Source organism: Eurosta solidaginis, chromosome 3, assembly GCF_040869045.1.
Source record: "Eurosta solidaginis isolate ZX-2024a chromosome 3, ASM4086904v1, whole genome shotgun sequence".
Taxonomy (NCBI): domain Eukaryota; kingdom Metazoa; phylum Arthropoda; class Insecta; order Diptera; family Tephritidae; genus Eurosta; species Eurosta solidaginis.
The window spans coordinates 274,883,898-274,905,197 of NC_090321.1; the positions used below are offsets into that span (position 1 = coordinate 274,883,898).

Consider the following 21,300-nt stretch of genomic DNA (forward strand, 5'->3'; position numbering starts at 1 on the left):
AGCGAGCAATATTGCTGCAGCACAATTGTTGTCCGTATTCATCGCTGTCTGAAAGAGAACTAATGTTCGGCGAAAAGTTCGTATGGTGTATGGCCAAAGCTGCGAACAAGATTGCGGAATGTTCGCGGAAATGTTCGTGTCGTGTATTTGGCGCTTTATGTATGTTTATAACTTGCAAAATAAGAACTGATATTATGGAATGGTAAAAATGTCATCGAAACATCGAACTATCGTTGCTGCCGCTAAATACTCACATCCCTAAGGATATCTTATAACAATTCTAGCATTGCCGTTGAAAACTTTCATTTTTCGACTCAGCAAAACGCTCTTAAGTTGATAGCGGGGAACATGATGCAATTACAAGGTGACTGACGTTGGCAGCTTCTCTTTCTAATCCGCCATTTTGAACTCCCACTCTGAAACTCAATTTGCCTCTTTGCTAAACTACTTTTTCATTCAGAAGATAAATTCTATTAAAAACCACACAAATCAATTTTTCTAGAGAATTATGCAACGGCATCACTTTTTTTCTCCAATTCCATTTTGTGTTGACTTTTCTATCATTCAAACTTGTGACAATTCTCAAAAAAATAGTTGTTTATTCAACAAAATTATTGAAATTTTACCTAATTTTCTGTGTTAAATGATGGTAAGATATTTTATAATTTTAATAACAGCGATATATATTGTTTTAAATATGTTTTCACAGCTTTATTTACTGGTCTTTGTAGGGATAACGCTTGAGACCCGACGTCGTGCCAACAGACGGGCACATAAACACAAAAACGACGTGCCACCAATTGCCATCACCTCCACAGAGATTGAAGAAGCCACCAAAAAGGCCAAGCCCGTTATATCAATAGGCCCAAACGTTATAGCCTTGTCAATACTAAAACACCTTTGCGATCAGAGTGTAGGCTACAAACCTTTCGTTGAATTCCTTTGCCATTCCCAACAGTGGAAAATGGTAAGAGTAATGCTATACGACAGCATGGCTCTCTTAATAATCGTCTAATGGGTATGGTGTCAAAAGACGTGTTTTCGTCCCAGGATCACTAATCTGAAATCGAAAAACAAAAATTGTCAGTAGTTCAAAACATATTAAAGGAAAACCCTTAAAATGACACCGGGTCTCTCCGAAACCGGGGGTGTTATTCATATTTTTTTTTATGCTGAGCACCTTTCTGCGTTCTGCGGTCCACCAACGGGTTTGGATTAAAACTAAATCCGTGCAAATCCCTTTGTACACAAAATATTTTCCTGTGTACAATATTACAACAGCCACATGAAAAGATTCAATTTCTTTTGCAAATATATCCTCATAGAAACTAAATTTTAATATTCGCGACCCTATGTCCAAAACGCAATGATAATTCCACTACTAAAGCCTGGGAAGCCAGATAATAAAGGTGAGTTATATCGACCGATATCACTCCATTCGCCAGTTGTGAAGACGACGGAACCCGTCCTTCTCCCTCATTTCACTGCGAATTTTCGCTTAGCCTCCCACCAGCATGGCTTCCGCAAAATGCATAGCACTACCGCCGCGCTAAACGCTATAAACACCCAGATAACGGACTGAACTAGAAATAACCCCATCAACCACGGCACGTCACTCCAAGATATAGAATGTTCATTCCTTCCCCTTTGTCTTAAAAGATGGACCGCAAATTATCTGAATGGTCAGCAAGCGGCGGTTCAATTACGGGATACACAACCGCAGCAAAATCCTCAAGTCGCTTGCCGGCGGCACTCGGTAAAGAGAGAAAGAAACTATGCTAACCAGTAAAAAGCAATCATGTGCTACGCGTTTGGTAGCCTTGTCTTAAAAACACACACTGGAAAAGGATGCAGGCCTGTCAAAATGCTGTACTCATAACTGCCACAGCATAACGAAATGCGGACAGTTTTTGCTTAGTTATCACAAACCTGGACACCCTAGCAAAGAACTGCTTGATCTAGCCCAACTGAAAGAGCTTTAAGGGAACATCTCCATAGCACTATGATGAGATCCGGCACCTGCCGACACATTCGTTTGATCCAGACGAGCATAAGCAAGCAATATTCACACAGAATTGGTAAACGCTTTTGCCAGGATGCGCCTGGCGAACCACGTTATGAGTATACACTATCCTACCCTTTCAGAAGAACAGAGCACCAGAGAGAGGTGCCGCATCAGGCACCACCAGCACGAAGGCTTTGAAAAATGAATTATGAATCAGCTTATTAAACTCGGGACGAGAGTTTTGCCCCCCAAATACAGACCAAGCGTGGCGGCGAAGTATCTTACCACGAAATTATGTCTATCTCTAGTAGGATAGGTGTATGTATCACTGCTGTAGCTTAAGTACTCTTTAAGGTAGTCCGGAAGTGCTTCTGCCTTAATGTTGTATATACATATATTTCATTGTGTGAAAGGAGAATAGCTGTTTTACGTTCAGCCATTTAAAAGTGTTCAGCATTGATGAAATACTTGTATCATACCGCGCGTTGAGTATATGTCTCATTGCTCTATTTTGCATTTTTTGTAACTTGTTTAATTGTTAGTCGGATGTGATAAACAAAACACAGGCGCAATATATCAAATGTGGTTCAATGACGGATTTATATACTAGTATTTTATATTTCCCTTTTAAATATTTCCATTTTATTTTCATAAATCCAAATTTCTTTGAGATTTTACTCACTACGTAGTCAACATTATCACAGAAATTTAGTTAGTTAGCAATCGAATTGTAGGTATCACTATCAAAGTAACAATGGTTGGTCAACTAATATCTCTGCTTAAGATAAAACACCAATTTTGCAATATATGTGACGTGGGTGACTTATGTCAAAGGTAGAAAATTGGTAAAGTATGACGGATGCGACGACTAAAACTTTACCCATAGCTGGCGCCAAGGCCTTGCTTGGAAATTATTAAGAAGAAGCAGTCACGAAATATTATAACACCAACCAGAACTGAGCTCGCTCCCCCAGCGGGTTAGGGGGCTAGAATATACCCGCGGTAGGTATGCCTGTCGTAAAAGGCGACTAAAGTACCAAATAGATTCAAGGGGTTGTGTAACGCAACCATGTGGTCATAACAAATCATTCCCGAGATGGTCGGGCTTGGTACCGGAACGTACCGGATCTGCATACGTCGAAGGACCATCAACATCGATAACACTCCCCAAGATCTTCGGGGAGTGTCCTTATGGCTACAACAACAACAACAACTATCTAGTCCGTAATTAACCACAAATCACACACAGAAGATTGCACATTCACGAGTTCAAAATTGCAATGCGCAATCTTGTGTGTGTGATTTGTGGTAATTAGCTATGAACAATAACCGGTAACTATGAATAAATTTTAGAGATGGGGATTTTTTTCCTATACCTAGGACCATCTCCAAGGTGTAATCTCCAAATGGAAGCACAAAATAAAAGAGTAACGTCAAAATTTGACAGCTAATGATATGTTCCAAAGAATGGGACATGAACGCCTAAATTTACTATTATGGATTTGTTGTAGATTAGTGCATGTGTAAACGTAGTCTTAAAGGCCAATTAATGATGACTTATAACCATAAAACCATAACCAGATAAAACAGCTGATCGAACCTACCTTATGGAAATCAATGTAATCCATTAATGGTGCAATACCATAACGCTAACGCCATAACCATACCATAGCCAACCAATTGATTTCTGGTTTTTCGCCATATCCATTACCTAAAAATATTTGAGTTGGTGAATTTACTAACTTTGTGTATACTTTATTTATTGTTTTGGATACGTTTTGACTAAGAGACTTATTTTCTGTGGAATATGTTTGTAAATGTTTGCGTTTTCTTCATTTTTATGAAATTTTCACGATTTTTTGGTTAAGGCACCATTAGTCTGGCGTTGGGGTTAAGGAAGTTTAATCAGTTGATTGCCTAGGCGTTCTTGTGTGCATGTTCCCTTGTTTAGTTAGCAGCAAGTGTGCGAAGCCGAACCATTTCAGCTATTTTCCGTGATTTTGAAATCTGTCTGATGTTTATGAAACTATAAAATATGATCACTTTTAAAATCTTGAACAAAATAATACAATTCTGATTTATATTCTTAAATTCCAGTTATTTCGAACTCGTCATGCATGCATATCTGTTTAATTATTTAAAACAACTAATTACTATTTCAGGATACCTAAAACTTGTTTTAAAAACAGTCCACCGTCACAAGTTTATCCAAGCTGCATTAGTGGAAAATGCATCTATATACAAATATTTTGTGATTTCACTTTGCTTTCTCTTCGTAAAACAACGCGCCATGAAGGTTTTACGTAATGTCGAAAAAGCACAGTATTTTTGTTAATTTGGTTATAATATGACAGCACTAACAAGTTTTATTGGGAAAAAATCTCTTTCTTTGCACAAATAAAAGTGTAGGCGCGTAGTGATAGTCCAAGTTTGCTACAGTTTTTTGTCATAATTTCCCATAAGCTGTCAAAAAAGCTGCAAAGAAAATTTAGAACCTTTTTTTTTTGACTACGACTATGCGCCAAAGTGATTCTAATGTGTCGCTTGTTCTGAAGCAGAGGAGGAATTTTAGTTCTGCGAAGCGGTGAAATGTAAAGAAATTCAAACAAAATTTTATGGTTTTTGTTTTTTATCGGCCTATTTATAACTGACTCATGAGCTGGAATCGAACCTTGAAAAATTTTATTAATATTATGCATTTGTTTGACACACAAATTTAATAGTGAATATATAGTTAATAAGGATAGTACATATTTTATTGCATAGATGGTGGATTTATTCTAAATTAGTGTATGTGTAAATTTGGTCTGAAACAGCTGCTTAGACTAAGTTTACACATGCCTAAAACTACAATAAATCTTCAAAAGATAATCTATGCTTTTACATATTGTAACGAATTTACTTGCATATCCTCTTATTTGCAACCTTCTGCTAAGTTCGAATCACTTAAACTGTTGAATAAATAACTCCAATATTTAATAATGCAAAATGGCCTTTATTAAAGTACTTCACAATAAATAACTCTACTATTGCCCGACAGATTGCCTGCTTAATCAAAACTGAATTCCAGCGCCTCTACATTTGCCGCCTTTTATACTCTCTGATTTCCTCGTTCGCATCTTCTAGGCGCTTCCATTTCCAGAATCTAGTAGTTGGCCATCAGCTATCAAATTTCTCAGCTGTAACTACAATTGCACGATTTTATAGCTTCTCTCATTGCATACTTTCGGGAGTATCTCAGATATATCCATGTGGTCGTGCGTTGCTCTCAGCTGCGTGTACCTACAGCGAGCTGCAATTATTCATCTTTTGAGGTTATTAGTGGACTTACAAAAAAATTAGTATTAGTGCGTACACAAACAAAGAATATCAAGCACTTATATTCATTAAAACACATTTACATAGTCATGCTTCGTAAAGTGAATAACCGCTCATAAGCCACGAAGCAGTTCAGTACTCAATTGTCTTATTGAGCAAGAAAATCAACTGTGTTATACGAAAACACTAATTGGAATCAGTAAGAATAACAGTGAAATGAAATGAATATAGTCATATCAGTCTTCTGACGCTAGCAACACAACCATGTACACGAAACTAAACTGAATACAGCGCTAAAGAAAAACCGATAATAAACGAAGTATACAGTGTATTACAAATGAAACCAACATGCTACTGAGTTAAAGCGACTATGATTTGATTAGTATTTGTCTGTACTTGACTAAGTACACATTTAGAAACAATTTTTTGGCTCATGACTAAGTGCACTAATTTTATTAGTACTCAAAGCAGATCTCTGGTAGCTACATATGTGTAGACATAATGATTGATTCGTTTATGTAGATACATAACGATTGATTTGTGGATGTGCATACAAGGCGCTGCTTAGCATCGGCTTAGAGATGGCGGCACCCCTTAGTGTTGCTAATATTCGTAACACTGCCCTCCACCTAAGTCTGATCGTCCCGATCTGACAAATCTCCCGATCTAAACGCTGCTAGCATCTCCAAATGTACCACTCTTCTACTCCGTAGTTTCCCAGTGGTTTATATGGGGTAGATGGTATCACTGATATTCTTGATCTTCTTCACAACTTTGTACGGGCCTTCCCAACTTGGATGGTCCACCTTTCCGCCGGTGAGAGTTGTATAACAGTACCAAATCTCCCTCCAAGAAACCTTCCGAATTATTGTTCTCATCGTACCTGCATTTCATCTTACTACTCATTATCCTTGATGGTTCCCTGTTGTTGTTGTTGTTGTAGCAGTGCTTCGCCCCACCTAACAGCCGCGACCGATCACAAATTGTCATCAATATCCTCTAACGGGAGTCCAAGGAAATTTGCTGTTTCGTTCCCTCGCACTCTGTTGTTTGGCCAATGAACTACTTTGAAGGGCTTGCTCTTGACGGATTGGCTTCACATACTCAGTATCGTTCCGACGTTTCCCAACAGTGGTGCGTCATGGCTTGAAACCACCCTTGTATTCTTTCTGAAAAATTCTTTCAGTCGTTTTAGTGCGTCCTTTAGGGTTTGTCAATGCCGTTATTTTTCTCGCAGATACTTTTAATTTCGCTTTATTTGGCCCATTCGATCCATCAACCTTTTCTTTTGACTTTCGTGGTCTTTGTCGAGTCTTCTCCACCATGACTCGATTACTACTGAACCCTTTCTCCGAACTGAAGTTAAGTGGTATATCCTGGTTCTCATAACGCATCACCCTTCTCTGCACATCGATCTTGATGTCATCGTCAACCAAGAATTCCACTCCCAATATGACTTCTTCAACGATCTCCGCCACAATGAATTTGTGTAGAACCATGACCTTCCCAATTAAGATTTCACAGATCACTTCTCCCTGGACTTGGTTATGCTCGCCTGTGACCGTACGCAACTTTGCTCCAGGTAAAGGTTTTACTCTCCTGTTGATCAAGTCAGATCGGATTAAGGAATGAGATGCGTCCGTATTTACAGTCAGTACACGCTCCTTGCCATCCAACTTTCCTTTGACGGCAAGACTGTTCGATTTTCTTCCAATTTGCAACACAGATATCACACGACATTCAATAGCTGGGGCCAGTTTTCGCTCTTTACATCTGACACGATCTTGCTCATCTCCTCCAGCTTTGCGTTTACGGCCACCCACATTGTTGGAACTATTAGGACTAGGACCAAGATCGCAATGACGTGAAATGTGACCGGGCTTCCCGCATTTGAAGCATTTGATAACTCTTTCACTCCGCTTTTGCGATCCTTTCAGCGCCTCCAATATTGCGTCTACCCACTCTGGCCTTTCTACTTCCACACGGCGTGCTTTTAAAACTGGCTTCCACAGAAGTGACGCTGTTTCCTGAATCAGAGCTTGTGACACCGTTTCTGCGAATGTTGGCTTTGGGTTTGCGTATGTAGCTCGCTTTATTTCAACGTCCCGTATGCCATTTATAAAGCTCTTGTAAAGTGGCATGCTGATGCCACTCAACTTTGGGCTCGCAGCCCCACGCACACACACACACAACAATAAAGTACTCTTTTCTTTGCTTAATTTAAACTTTTATTTTATTTGGTTTATGTTTGTTTTATTTAGTTTTTAATTTCCAATATATGTGTAGTTTTCGTTTGTTTGTTTATATAACTATTTTTAAACTTGTACACGTTCACTTAACTTTTAGTCTTTTAATTTATGTTCACAAATTTCTTTCTTTTACGTTTCATTTTTCGCGTGTTCGTGTCGTGCCGGCTCAATCCAAACTCTAAACTGTAGAAAAAATACTGACGCTTCAAAAGCAACTTTGCCGGTATGCAAAACGCATAACGGGAAAATCTTATGATGCGATGGCGTGATAGAGTCGACTAACGGAGGATTCAGCCAATCAGAATTCTCCGTCATTCGACTCTTTCACCCAGTAATGCCAAGTGCATACATGCATGGCTGCATCTTTTTTTATTAGAGGGGGAGTTGCCAGATTTAAATGCAGTGACCCAATTTGACACTACATCATCCCCCTTTAGAAAAGAAGAATTTGGCAAGGTGATCAGTCTTGCCACATTCTTCTTTAGGCTTTACTAGGGTTAAGATATAAATTTATAAGAAAATGAAATATGTAAAAAATAATGTTTTCAGTTTGAAGTGAACCGTTACTATTTATATGCTTATTAATAAATTGAGTAAATATATATTTATTAAGTATTTCAATCTAACATATGAATTTTGTACATTAGGCCGTATTAAGAATTAACATTAATAGTTTGTTTAGTTTGGCCTTCATTGGCGTGTTCTTAAAGTAGGTTTATATTTAAAGATTATTTTCGGCTATCAATTTAATTAATTTTTTGTATACGATTTTTGTGTACAATTTTTTCAATTTTATTAGTTTCATCAAAAATTTTTACATTTGGTCCATCGATATTCTTTATTATGTAGGGACCTTGATATATATTTCTATGTTTATTTCTCGGTTCTGTTTCCACTACAACCCTATCATTAATTTTAATTTCTAAAGGCTTAGCCGTTTTATCGTATAATTCTTTATTTCTAATTTTATGTTTATTAATCAAATTTCTTGCCATTTTATGAGATTTTTGCATTCTATATTTTAGTTCTTTTGTATAATTTTCTACATTATAGATCGGATCGATTTGTTCCTTTTGTAATTCATGTGGCATTGTAGATTTTCTGCCAAATATTAATTCGAAAGGAGTAAATTTATTATCAAAAACCGAACTACTTGTAGTATTATGTAAAAATGTAAAATACTTCAAATACGTATCCCAATCTGAATACGTTTCATCTAGATATGCACGTAAATATTCGTTAAAGACTCTATGGTTTCTTTCAACAGTACCAACAGTTTCGTGGTGATAAGCTGTTGAGAAATCATGATTAATTTTTAAAAGTTTTGTTAATTCCGAGAATAATTCATTTTTGTATTCCGTCCCTAAATCGGATCTAATGGCTCTCATTGTACCATATGTTAGTATAAAGGTTTCAAAAATAGCACATGCGATAGTTTTTGCTGATTTATCTGGTACAGCTACTGCTACCAGGTATTTAGAAAAGTCACAAATCATAGTAACAGCGAACTTGTTACCATAGTTTGATTCTGGAAGTGGACCTATTGTATCGATAATCACTATGTCAAATGGTTTACAGGGTGTGGGAGTAAGGACAAGATTTTCTTTTGTTTTTGGTCTCACTTTATTTAAAAGACATTTATTGCAATTTTTCACAAATTTCGCTATATCACGTGTCATGTTTTTCCAGTAATATTTAGTTCTTAATTTGGCATATAACCTTTTTGTTCCGCAATGGCCTCCTAACAGTGGATCTTCGTGATAAATTGTCATAAGTTTTTGTTTCTGTTCAATGTCTGTTACGGTCTCTACAGGGTCCGTCAATATTATTTGTAATGATTTTAAAATTTCATTTCCGCGGATCTTAAAATTCGTAATTGAAAAATTATTGAAAAATATATCATTTTTTGGCCATTCTAATTGTTTAATATTGTGATTGTCGGCTGCTTTTTCCAGCCTCGAAAGTAACTCATCTAAATTCGTTATTTCGTTAGCAGTCACGAATTTAAGTAAATTATATTTTTTATGTTTTAAATGCGCATAAATTTGTAAATTGGAGATCTCCTTATGTTTATTATATTGTATTGTTGATTTTACTCGCGGTATCTTTTTTGAAAAATCGTATGAAAATTTATCATAAACTTGTACTTTATTATCGTTAGAGGTCGTATCATTTAAACTTATTTTTTCATTTTGTAATTCTTGTTGTTTAGTTTGTGATCGCGTTTTAACGGCTAAAACGTGTTTTGTCGAATCTTTAATCTCGTCTATACTTATACGCGAAAGAGCATCAGCCACAACGTTCGATTTTCCTTTAATATATTCAATTGTAAAATTGTATTCTGCTAAATCTAATCTGATTCTAGAGAGTTTCGAGGAAGGATCTTTCATATTGAATAGATAAACTAATGGTCTATGGTCTGATTTTACCGTGAAATGTGTACCGTAGACATACGGCCGAAAATGTTTTATAGCAAAATGTATTGCTAAAAGTTCTAATTCTATGATTGCCTTTTTCTGTTCGGCTTTATTGAAAGATTTTGATGCAAAGCAAATCGGTAAGTCATTATCTCCATGCTTTTGGCTTAATATAGCGCCACAACCACTCTTAGATGCATCTACAGTGATAATAAATTCTTTTGAAAAATCAGGGTATTGTAATAATTGAGGAGACATTAATGATAATCTTAATTTTTCGAAAGCATTTTCGCAAGCATCATCCCAAACAAATTCAACTTTTTTCCGATTTAGACGATTTAAAGGGGCTGCCAGTGACGCAAAGTTAGGTATAAAACGCCTATAATAATTTGCAAATGCAACGAACCGCCTAACAGCGTCTTTGTCTTTTGGCTTATTGTATTTTTTAATTGCGTCTATTTTTGAGTCATCTGGCAGCAGGCCTTTGGAGGTGCATTTATGGCCTAAAAAAGTTACTTCAGAACGAAGGAAATTGCATTTGTTGGGATTTAACTTTAAATTGAATTTTCTACAAGTTTCGAAAACTTTTTCTAAATTTTTGAGGTGATGTGTCTCGCTACATCCGATGACGATAACATCGTCAATGTACATAAAAGCTTGATTTGGCGAAATGCCTGAAAATGCTAATGACATCATACGTGAAAAAGAGTTTGGTGCTATATTTAAACCGAAAGGTAAAACTTTCCAACGAAAAGCTCCTCGATCTGTACTGAAAGATGTAACGTCTCTAGAATTAACATGAAGTGGTATTTGGTGAAAACCAGAAAAAAGATCTAAAGTCGAAAAATATTTGGCTCTGCCAAGATTGTCGAGTATGTCGTCTACGCGTGCCAACGGAAATTTATCTGCGATAAGCTTTTTGTTGACTGCTCTGAAATCAACGCACATACGGTAAGACTTTTGGCCTGTAGGATCCTTTTTCGGCACCAAGATTAAAGGGCTGTTATAATTAGAAAAGCTGGGTTCTATTAAATCATTTCGCATTAAATTTTCGACTTGTTTATTAATTTCTTCACGTTGTGTATATGGTAAACGATAATTTTTTATATAGACTGGATTTTTATCAGTTAAACGTAGCTTTTGTTCGTAAAAGTTATTTAAAGTCATACGATCAGTTTTTAAAGCGAATACATCGGCATATTTTAAGCATAAATCTAGTAATTGTTTTTGAGCATAACTCGGCATTTGATTTTTCAAAATTTTCGTTAATTCCTCTAAGCGTTTTTGATCTTTTGAAGTTTCATTGATTTTGTAGACATTGTAGTTGGTGATATCTTCCGTTACGATATTGCAATTGTTGACATGTTTTACTTCGTCAGTAATATTTAAAATTTTTATAACTGGATTATTTGTGTCAACAATGCACTTTGCCGTAAAAACACCATTACAGATTTCTTGCGAGTCTACAAAAACAGGATTATCGCATTTTGGTAATTTAAATAACCGATAAACTTCACATCTCGGAGGAATAACTAAAGAATCGGTACTCGTGCCGTGTAAAATTGGTATATTTGCGTTATCTAATCCGGTATTAATGGTTATGCTATCGCTTGCGTAATTAATAATGCATTTATTAAATTTTAAAAAGTCTTTGCCGAGTATTCCGTCTGAAGGTATATTGAAATCGTCGTTAACTACATGTAAAGTATGCGGTATTAAGAATTTATATGCAATTAAGTTGGTTTTTAAGGTTCCTAAAGTTGAAATTGTTTCAGGCGTTACGCCTGTTATGTTTGTTATTTCGTTAGTATTAAAGTTACAATTTTGAGATAAACTTGAAATTTTGATTAAAGAAATATCTGCTTGAGAATCTACTAGAAAAGTACATGGTTTGTAGGAATCGCTACATTGAAGTTCAATAAAATCTGAATAATTAAGGTTCAAGCAGTAGATGGATTTTAATATTTTTGAAGAAGATTCGTTTAATTGTCTAAATCGTGATTCCGATCCCCCAGTGTTCGCTCCTGAGGGTCGTTCACGTTTAAAGCGCGTACATTGGCATTACTTCGTGAATTTGAACGTCTATTATTATTAGCCATATCGTTACTACTACTAGGCTGATTGTTTCTATTAGTGCTATATCTGTCATTATTACCTCTATTAGAATTATTGTACCCGTAATTATTATTGTTGTAAATATTTCTATTTTTATTGTTGAATCTCGCATTTGGATTGTTGTACCTATTATTGAAGTTATTACCTCTATAATTTCCTCGAAAACCTGTTTGCCAATTACCACGAGTACGGAATGCTAGTATTTGTCTTTCTTTTACCTCATTATTACGTTCGACTATCATTTTTGCAACTACGTCTTTTGAATCACTGAAGGTAGTTGAAGCCAGGATGGATTTGACCAATTCTGAACGAGTGTTCAACCTGCACACATTCACTGTTTGCTCTACGGCCATTTCATGTGCCTTGGCTTGTGTCATACCTTCAATAATCAAAGAACGTTCCAATGCGTCGGATAGTTCTTCAACGCGCTTAGCAAAGTCTGAGTAATTATTATTGATGACATGTAAAGACGCGATTTTACCAGAAACAACTTTCGAGTTGTCGGGTTTTATTCTATTTCTCAAGGCAGTCTTTATGTCATCGACTGAATTTATTACGGTTGGTAATGCTTCGCGTGCTTTTCCCTCAAGTTTGGATTTCAAAAATGCAATAAAAGTACTATTTAAATTTTCATCTGAGAAGATTTCAATTAATTTTATTTTGTCGATAAAAGATTCTAATGCCAGTGGATCGCCGCTGTAGTTGTCCCTAATAATTGAGGCGCAACTGGTAATGAACACCTTTTTCTGTTCTGAGGTTGCCATGATTGAAATATTGTTATTCGATTGTAAATCTGAAGAATTATTTGTTGAAGGCAAATTGGAAGAATTTGAAGTAGAGTGAGAATCGGAGAAGTCAGTTCCTGACTGAAAATTGGAAGTGCTAGTTAGTAGGTTGTCTGAATTATTAGACGAATTTGCTGAAGGCTGAGTGTTTATAATATTAGTTACTGACTGAAAATTTGAATTATTATTTCCTGCGATATCTGAGTCATTAAATCCTAAAAAATCTTCTTGACGAGCTAGTGAACACCTTCCTTTAGAGTTTGATTTATCGCTGGAATTGCCCTCAGAATCGGACATGTGTTTGAAACTGGGTAATTTTTTTGAAAATTATTTTAAAAGAAAAAAATTTTGTAAATCAGGTAAATATTTTGTAAATATTATTTGAAAATCCTGTTAATATTTGTCGCGTTTGGTATGAATTTTATAAAATGGTAAGTCTGGTTAAGAAAATTATATAATTTGTTTTTTTTTGAAAACAAAGGAACATCCGGTCTGCGGATTTTCTCTAAATTATATGCTAGAGAAATGCCTACCCCCCTTCCGTGCCGAACTTAGTCGGACTTACCGACTGTCCCCCACTAGGTTAGCCCCGCTAGCTAACCAATGGACAGGCTGTCCTAAAAAGGACACTTGGTCTGTGGTTTCTCGCCCCCCAGAATGGGCTTTGCAAAAGGAAATAGGCAAGCGTGTTCCGGTTTTCTTTTATTTTGTGAAAAACCGAAACAGGCTGGTATATTTTTTTGGACTATTGGAAAAAATATAAAAAACCGCACTTGTTTTCACAAGCCTAACCAAAATTTTTCCGAATATACGGCGATGTTTACGACCACATCGCTTTATATTGAAGGTATGAAAAGTATAACGTATATTATATCACGTACGCACCGCTTTTAATAAAATTTCCAAAATGTTTCTATAATTCCTATAGCAATCGAACGAAATGAATGAAAATATTTTATTGTTTCCAAGTTAAATTCAATTTTGTATATGAAGGCAAAAATTTCATTTCCTGGCATGTCAGAGGACGATTTTATTATAAAAATAATAAATTTTTGATTTAAAGAGGCTTAGAAACGGATTTGCTGTGATAAATTCAATATTATTTTAATTTTTCTCAAAACCATTTCGTAGGCGTTTCTAAATGACTTATAAACAAAAATGCACGGTTTTATAAGCTTAATGCAATTTCCATATTATTATAACCACTAAATTTCAAATATTTCCGAGAAGTAACTGGTTTAAATATTGCCAAAACACTAAAGTTTCAAGTAAATTTGCAACGCAAATCAATAGCTGAATATTTGTATCGTTAGGGCATTTGAAATTTATTAGTAGGCACCTTAAAATATATAGTTGTTTATTGCTATGATCGGCCTTATGGCAAAACGCAAAACTCGAAATTTTAAATTTAGTTTACTTTGAATTATTATTCAAATTTTAATCAATGTTGGTAGAAATATATGTAAGAATAATTAGAAATAGAAATAAATGGTTACATACATACATTTACGGCAGTTATCCCTTTCTGCTGCCGTTCTGGTACTGCTTTTTCATGGTGCTGCACTGCTGCCAATATACCTTCCGCTGCTGCTTTTTTTGTTGGAGATGCCTCTGTCGGCGTTTGCTATCCCGGATTTTTCTTTCTCTGCTGATAAAGTTGATTTCACGGCTTTAGCGCCGTTATTTATTCGCCGTTATATTAAATTGTTTCTGGCGTGATTATGTGCCGTTAACCATGCGATTGGCTTTAGCGCTTTTGTTTGCTGTACACACCAGCATATATGTATATGTATATAAGCCAAAACTGCCGTGGCTTTATTATATTTAAAAGTTTTACGAAAATTTGTTTGTAGATAATTTGTTAAGTAGTTTGTATAAATTTCGTGATATTTATGACATATTTGCATTTTTTTTTTTTTTTTTGCGTAGGGTTAAGTTTCCATGTATTTAGTTGAAAATGTCGAAATTTGTTAGGATTTAATATTAAGTAATGTAGTAAATTTTCGTAGTTTGAGTAGAAATTTTGATTTGTTTTCGCCAGTATTTCGAACTTGAACAATTTTTGTAATTTATTGATTTTATGCTTTTGTAGTAATTTTTTGAAAATGGTCCAATAAAGGAGTCCAATGATGAGGCATATACCCACACATTTTGGGTTTCACTCTACGGCACTTCATAGTGTTTTTTTTTTTAGCACATTTATTACAATCTTCACGCATTTTACATATGTAAAATTTTAGACTGTCCAGTTTTTCCACTATATTACAATCTGCAGATTGTGTCACGGTCGCCATGTAAAGTGGCATGCTGATGCCACTCAACTTTGGGCTCGCAGCCCCACGCACACACACACACAACAATAAAGTACTCTTTTCTTTGCTTAATTTAAACTTTTATTTTATTTGGTTTATGTTTGTTTTATTTAGTTTTTAATTTCCAATATATGTGTAGTTTTCGTTTGTTTGTTTATATAACTATTTTTAAACTTGTACACGTTCACTTAACTTTTAGTCTTTTAATTTATGTTCACAAATTTCTTTCTTTTACGTTTCATTTTTCGCGTGTTCGTGTCGTGCCGGCTCAATCCAAACTCTAAACTGTAGAAAAAATACTGACGCTTCAAAAGCAACTTTGCCGGTATGCAAAACGCATAACGGGAAAATCTTATGATGCGATGGCGTGATAGAGTCGACTAACGGAGGATTCAGCCAATCAGAATTCTCCGTCATTCGACTCTCTCACCCAGTAATGCCAAGTGCATACATGCATGGCTGCATCTTTTTTTATTAGAGGGGGAGTTGCCAGATTTAAATGCAGTGACCCAATTTGACACTACACTCTAACTCTTTACCCTTTCAGTATATTCCACGGGTGCGTCCGCATTCGCTAAATGTGCCAGCCTTTCAACATCCGACGCAAACTCTTGCAATGTCTCACCAGGCTTCTGGAAGCGGTTCAGTAGCTCAATTTGGTATATCTGTCTCCTGTGTTCGCTTCCGTATCGACGTTCTACAGAAGCCATCAATGCGTCATAATTGTACCGTTCGTACTCTGGAATAGTCTGTAAGATTTCGGCAGCTGGTCCTTTCAATGCTACGAAAAGTGCAGCAACTTTATCTTCCGCATTCCAATTGTTCACTGCTGCGGTCTTCTAAAACTGTAGCTTGAAGAACTGGAAAGGAAGAGAACCGTCAAAGGATGGTGCTTTTACCTCTGCTCCATACGACCCTTCAAATCATCGACTTCTGCCTGAAATTGCAGCAACTTTATCTTCCGCATTCCAATTGTTCACTGCTGCGGTCTTCTAAAACTGTAGCTTGAAGACCTGGAAAGGAAGAGAACCGTCAAAGGATGGTGCTTTTACCTCTGCTCCATACGACCCTTCAAATCATCGACTTCTGCCTGAAATTGAGCGATTTTTTCATCTTGCGCTTTGATGTTACCCTTGCTGTGCTCCTAACTGCGAAGATATGCGAGTTTCTTGTGCTTTCAACTGCTCAGCCATATATGTCTTCTGTTCTTCTAACTGTGTTTCCATCTTGATTGTTATCTGTGTCGACATTTCTGAAATAAACGTTTCTTGTGCTTCGATCTTTGATGTTATTCGTGTCTCTTGGGATTCCATCTTGGATGTTATACTGTTCTCTTGCGATTCCATATATGTCTTCTGTTCTGCCAGTTGAGATGACACTGTCGATGTTTGAGCAGATATTGCAGCTTCAAGCCTGTGCTCGTAACTGTCTGCGATGTTTCATTTTTCACTTAAATTTTTTTGTCTCCTCGCCATCAAGAGGAAAGACATACTCTTCCACGACATTTCTGAAATAAACGTTTCTTGTGCTTCGATCTTTGATGTTATTCGTGTCTCTTGGGATTCCATCTTGGATGTTATACTGTTCTCTTGCGATTCCATATATGTCTTCTGTTCTGCCAGTTGAGATGACACTGTCGATGTTTGAGCAGATATTGCAGCTTCAAGCCTGTGCTCGTAACTGTCTGCGATGTTTCATTTTTCACTTAAATTTTTTTGTCTCCTCGCCATCAAGAGGAAAGACATACTCTTCCACGTTAATTCCTTCTGCTTCCATTTCCTCTCGTAGTCGTGCCTGAAGTTCGAGTTTAATGTCGGTTGTATTCAATTCACGGCTCTCCAACTCCTTCTTCAGTTGCTGGATCTTCAATTTACTGAACTTTGCCATGTCCAAGTTGTATTTCCAATCTTCGGAATTTATTCAACAATTCCTCTTCTGACACCAATTGCAACGAATTTACTTGCAAATCCTCTTACTTGTAACCTTCTTCTAAGTTCGAATCACTTAAACTGTTGAATAAATAACTCCAATATTTAATAATGCAAAATGGCCTTTATTAAAGTACTTCACAATAAATAACTCTACTATTGCCCGACAGATTGCGTGCTTAATCAAAACTGAATTCCTCTACATTTGCTGCCTTTTATAATCTCTGATTTCCTCGTTCGCATCTGCTAGGCGCTTCCATTTCCAGAATTTACTAGTTGGCTATCAGCTATCAAATTTCTCAGCTGTAACTACATTTGCACGATTTTATAGCTTCTCTCATTGCATACTTTCGCGAGTATCTCAGATATATGCATGTGGTTCCGCGTTGCTCTCAGATGCGTGTACCTACATATGTGTAGACATAATGATTGATTCGTTTATTTAGATACATAATGATTGATTTATGGATGTGCATACAAGGCGCTGCTTAGCATCGGCTTGCAGTTGGCAGGACCCCTAAGTGTTGCTAATATTCGTAACAATATATTCCATCCCTGGCAACTAGTTTACTTCCCGTAAAACTTTTACGTTTCTATTTTATTTTGTGCTTCCAATTAGAGATTAGACTCTAGAGGTGGAAATTTCTAAGAAAAAAAAAATCCGCATCTCTAAAGCTTGCTCATATTTACCGATTATCGAAAATGAAGATAAACTCGTTATATGTAAACTAGGTCTTATGTGTTTTTTTCCCATCATTTTACACCAAAAACCAAATTTAAATTTAAATGTGAACTTTGAATTAGTACACACATTTTTCAAGCCCAACAGTTTATTCAGAATATTTTGTTATGGAAATGAAAATTGCAAAGGGTGTCGGAGTTTAATAATCGATTTTTATGAGTGTCCAATTGTAAACGCTGCGTTGCACAAAATGTAATGGGAAATTCACAAGGTCTCATATTCGCCGTATGTGCTTTACTTTAATCGAACTGCTCAAATCTAAAAATATTACTTTATGAGTAGATCAAATATTGCATCGTTTAAAAATTTTGGCTACCTTACAACTTTGTGTATTACAATTATTGTACATGCCTTAAGGGCCAATTAATGGTGACTTATAACCATAAAACCATAACCAGAAAAAACATCTGATCGAACCTACCTTATGGAAGTCAATGTAATCGATTAAAGATGTCATACCACAACGCTAACGCCATAACCGTATCACAGCGAACCAATTGGTTTTTGGTTTCTCGCCATATCCATAACTTAAAAGTATTTGAGTTGGTGAATTTAATAACTTTTTGTAGATTTTGTTCATTGTTTTGGGTACGTTATGACTAAGGGACTTATTTTTTGTGGAATATGTTTGCAATTTTTTGCGTTTTCATCATTTTTGTGAATTTTGACGATTTTTGGGTTAAGGCACCATTAATTGATCACAATGGAGATGGTTATGGTTACGACTATGGCTTTAAGGTGAAGGAAGCTTAATTGGTCCTTTAACGACATTAAATTTTCAGAAATCGAGAGCGAAATATATCAATAAATATCGTTTATGACCGAACCACAATGAACTATTTAATTTAGGTGCGTTCAACGCAGTTTTATGCATGACAGTAACATCGCCACAATTGCGCAAGATGGTGCGTTTGTATATATTAAGGAACTTCAGACTTGGCAACTGAAATCTATTACACTTTGCCAATTGACATACAAAATTCGCGAAGCACTGTTACAAACATTCTCACTATACAAGAAAAAAACTTGCTAACTTATTCTGTCCCTTATTCATTTGATTAATGCAGTTTTTAATTGCAAAAAGAATTGAATTAGTACCTAAGAGTGTGAAAAGTAATTACACTTGCAATTTGTGAAATCACCCATAGCCAAGGCAAATGCATATATATAATACTTCTATATCAATACCTTCCTATCTTCCTAATGTGCAAATTTTCTGTCAATCATTATTTGCTGAAACTGTGCAAATGTACGTTCTGCGCATAAGCGGGCTTTGTTAGAGTTAGTGAATTGTAGTAGCGTGTGTAAAAAAAGTATTAAAGGGGTCACAACGGGTCACTATCCCCTTTACCGAACTTCTGCAAACTAATTGTTATAAAATCTCAATTTAGTCGATTAAACAATGAAAAGGCCAACAAATACAATACAAGGCTTGATGTATTTAATATTTAAACTTGGGCTGCAGCCATACAAAGTACATTATTTACATAAATAGTAAAACAAAAAAAAAACAAGGCGAAGAATTCATATTTTTGAAAAGAAAAAAATTCAAATATACATGTATACAAATATACTTATACAAACATCCCAGCAAGCATTTCCTTAAAAGTTTTTACAAATAATTTAAAGTGAATTAGCTTGAACAAACGATATAAAAACGTTTTCAAAATTTTACTTATTTTCAGTTTTTTAATGAAGTCAATTTTTGATGAAGTAAACAAAATATGAGTACTGGGATGGCTGCTATTGGTGTTGAAATAATATAAATTTTTTTAGATTTTTTTCTAACATACTCTTTTTCGTCCGTGCTTTTTTTCGTTTTAAAAAACAAACGAATATCCAAATAAAAACTTATTACTTCACACAGCTGTGTCCGGTGATTATTAAAGATGTCATTGCTAAATAAATGTACAATACTAATAGAAGCAAGGCGGCTCGTTAAAATATACATATATTTAATTCCCTTTTTTACAAAAATTTAACGACAGCCTTGAGATTTTGTCTCCTTCTCTCGTTGTATATCTGTACTGTAATGGTCGACAGACTGCACAGTTCAGTAGTAGTGATATAGAAGTATTACATATATGGGCAAATGTCGATTTCTTCTTCTTGTGCTTTACATGTAGCAAAAGTTGAGGATTGCTCACTTTTGTACGTCAGATGGTGCTGGTGTCGCTTGGTCTGCTGTTCTCCATAAAATTTCATGCAATCTACCATCATGCGTAAGACTTCATTGAAAGCATCTATATGAAAAAGTTAATTTTGGCTCGGATATTACATATATTTTACATGTAGCAAAGGTGGAAAAATTTTATCGATGAACATCATGCCATTACATGCCATCTATTCATCTTTCAGCACGTATAGCCCCGTCACATTGTCAAATTTTCATATAGATTGTTTTACTCAAGTCTGAAGTTTCTTAATATTTATAAACGTAATATCTTGGTTGATTGTGACGATATTGGCCGTGTTTTTTCTTACACGAGTAAACTTTTACGTTTGTGCTTATCCTCGCTTATATACTGCTTAGGAGACCCATCTAGCGGCATTGGTTAAACAACTAGCTACAGCGCAAGGTGTACCGAAAAACGGAGACACAACCCTCTGTTGTATGCCTGTGTATAACATGTAGCTGAATCAGTTTCGATGAATTTTGGATACACACCATTTTTATAGGTGAAACATACACATATATTTCAGTTACATCTGAGTATTAAAAATTAGTAGTACTAACTTTATGCGCAGCAATTTCAGAGGTGTATTTAAAGTTTGACGCTTAGAAGTCCATAAAAAGTTTAAGCGTAAACGTATACGCATGTAAAAAAAAAACACGGCTATTGCTGGAAAGCATAAGGCAAGGTGCATACGAGGCTACGCGTCATAGACGCTGCAAGTGAAATTTGTACGTTTTGATGCCGAACACATGTATTTGAACGGCGAGCTACATACGAGGCGTCAGCTGCATGAAAGCGACAAATCATGAAATTTTCGTGTAGCTAAGCGTACAGCAATGTTGGTCGCTGAGCGTACGTACGCTTGAAAAAAAGGAAGAACAAGATGTTTGTTTACATTTTTTTGTATGGAAATTTGTGTAATTAGTTAAAAAATGTTACTTTAGTTAATAAAAGTGCGTGAAAGGTATATTACCAAAGCGAAAAAGGGTATTAAACACCACAACAGCTTGGTTAGACATTGTTGAAGCGTTTAAAAGGCTAAAAAGTGTTGGAAACTAGAAATCGCCCTTATCTCTAGTCCGCGGTGGTTTAAAATTGCCTTTCATAATTTACAAAGGCACGGGGATGCAAAGAACGTTTAATACCCATTTTCCTTTGGTTTCGGGGACGGATATAGCTGAAGATAATTAATTTTTTATTTTTTTTCAATAATTGTTTGCTTTTTGTAGCGACGCTCGAAAGTAGCTTCGTG

The 21,300-nt window shown here is 35.8% G+C and overlaps 1 protein-coding gene across 1 annotated transcript in view; it reads left to right on the forward strand.

Annotated features, from left to right (window-relative positions):
• The first annotated feature begins 553 nt into the window (after positions 1-553).
• LOC137245606 (uncharacterized protein CG5098) overlaps positions 554-21,300 on the forward strand; it is a 96,252-nt gene continuing 75,505 nt past the window's right edge. The window contains exon 1 of the mRNA XM_067776547.1: positions 554-649. The gene's annotated coding sequence lies outside the window, so the exon portion shown is untranslated. The remainder of the gene's footprint in view (positions 650-21,300) is intronic.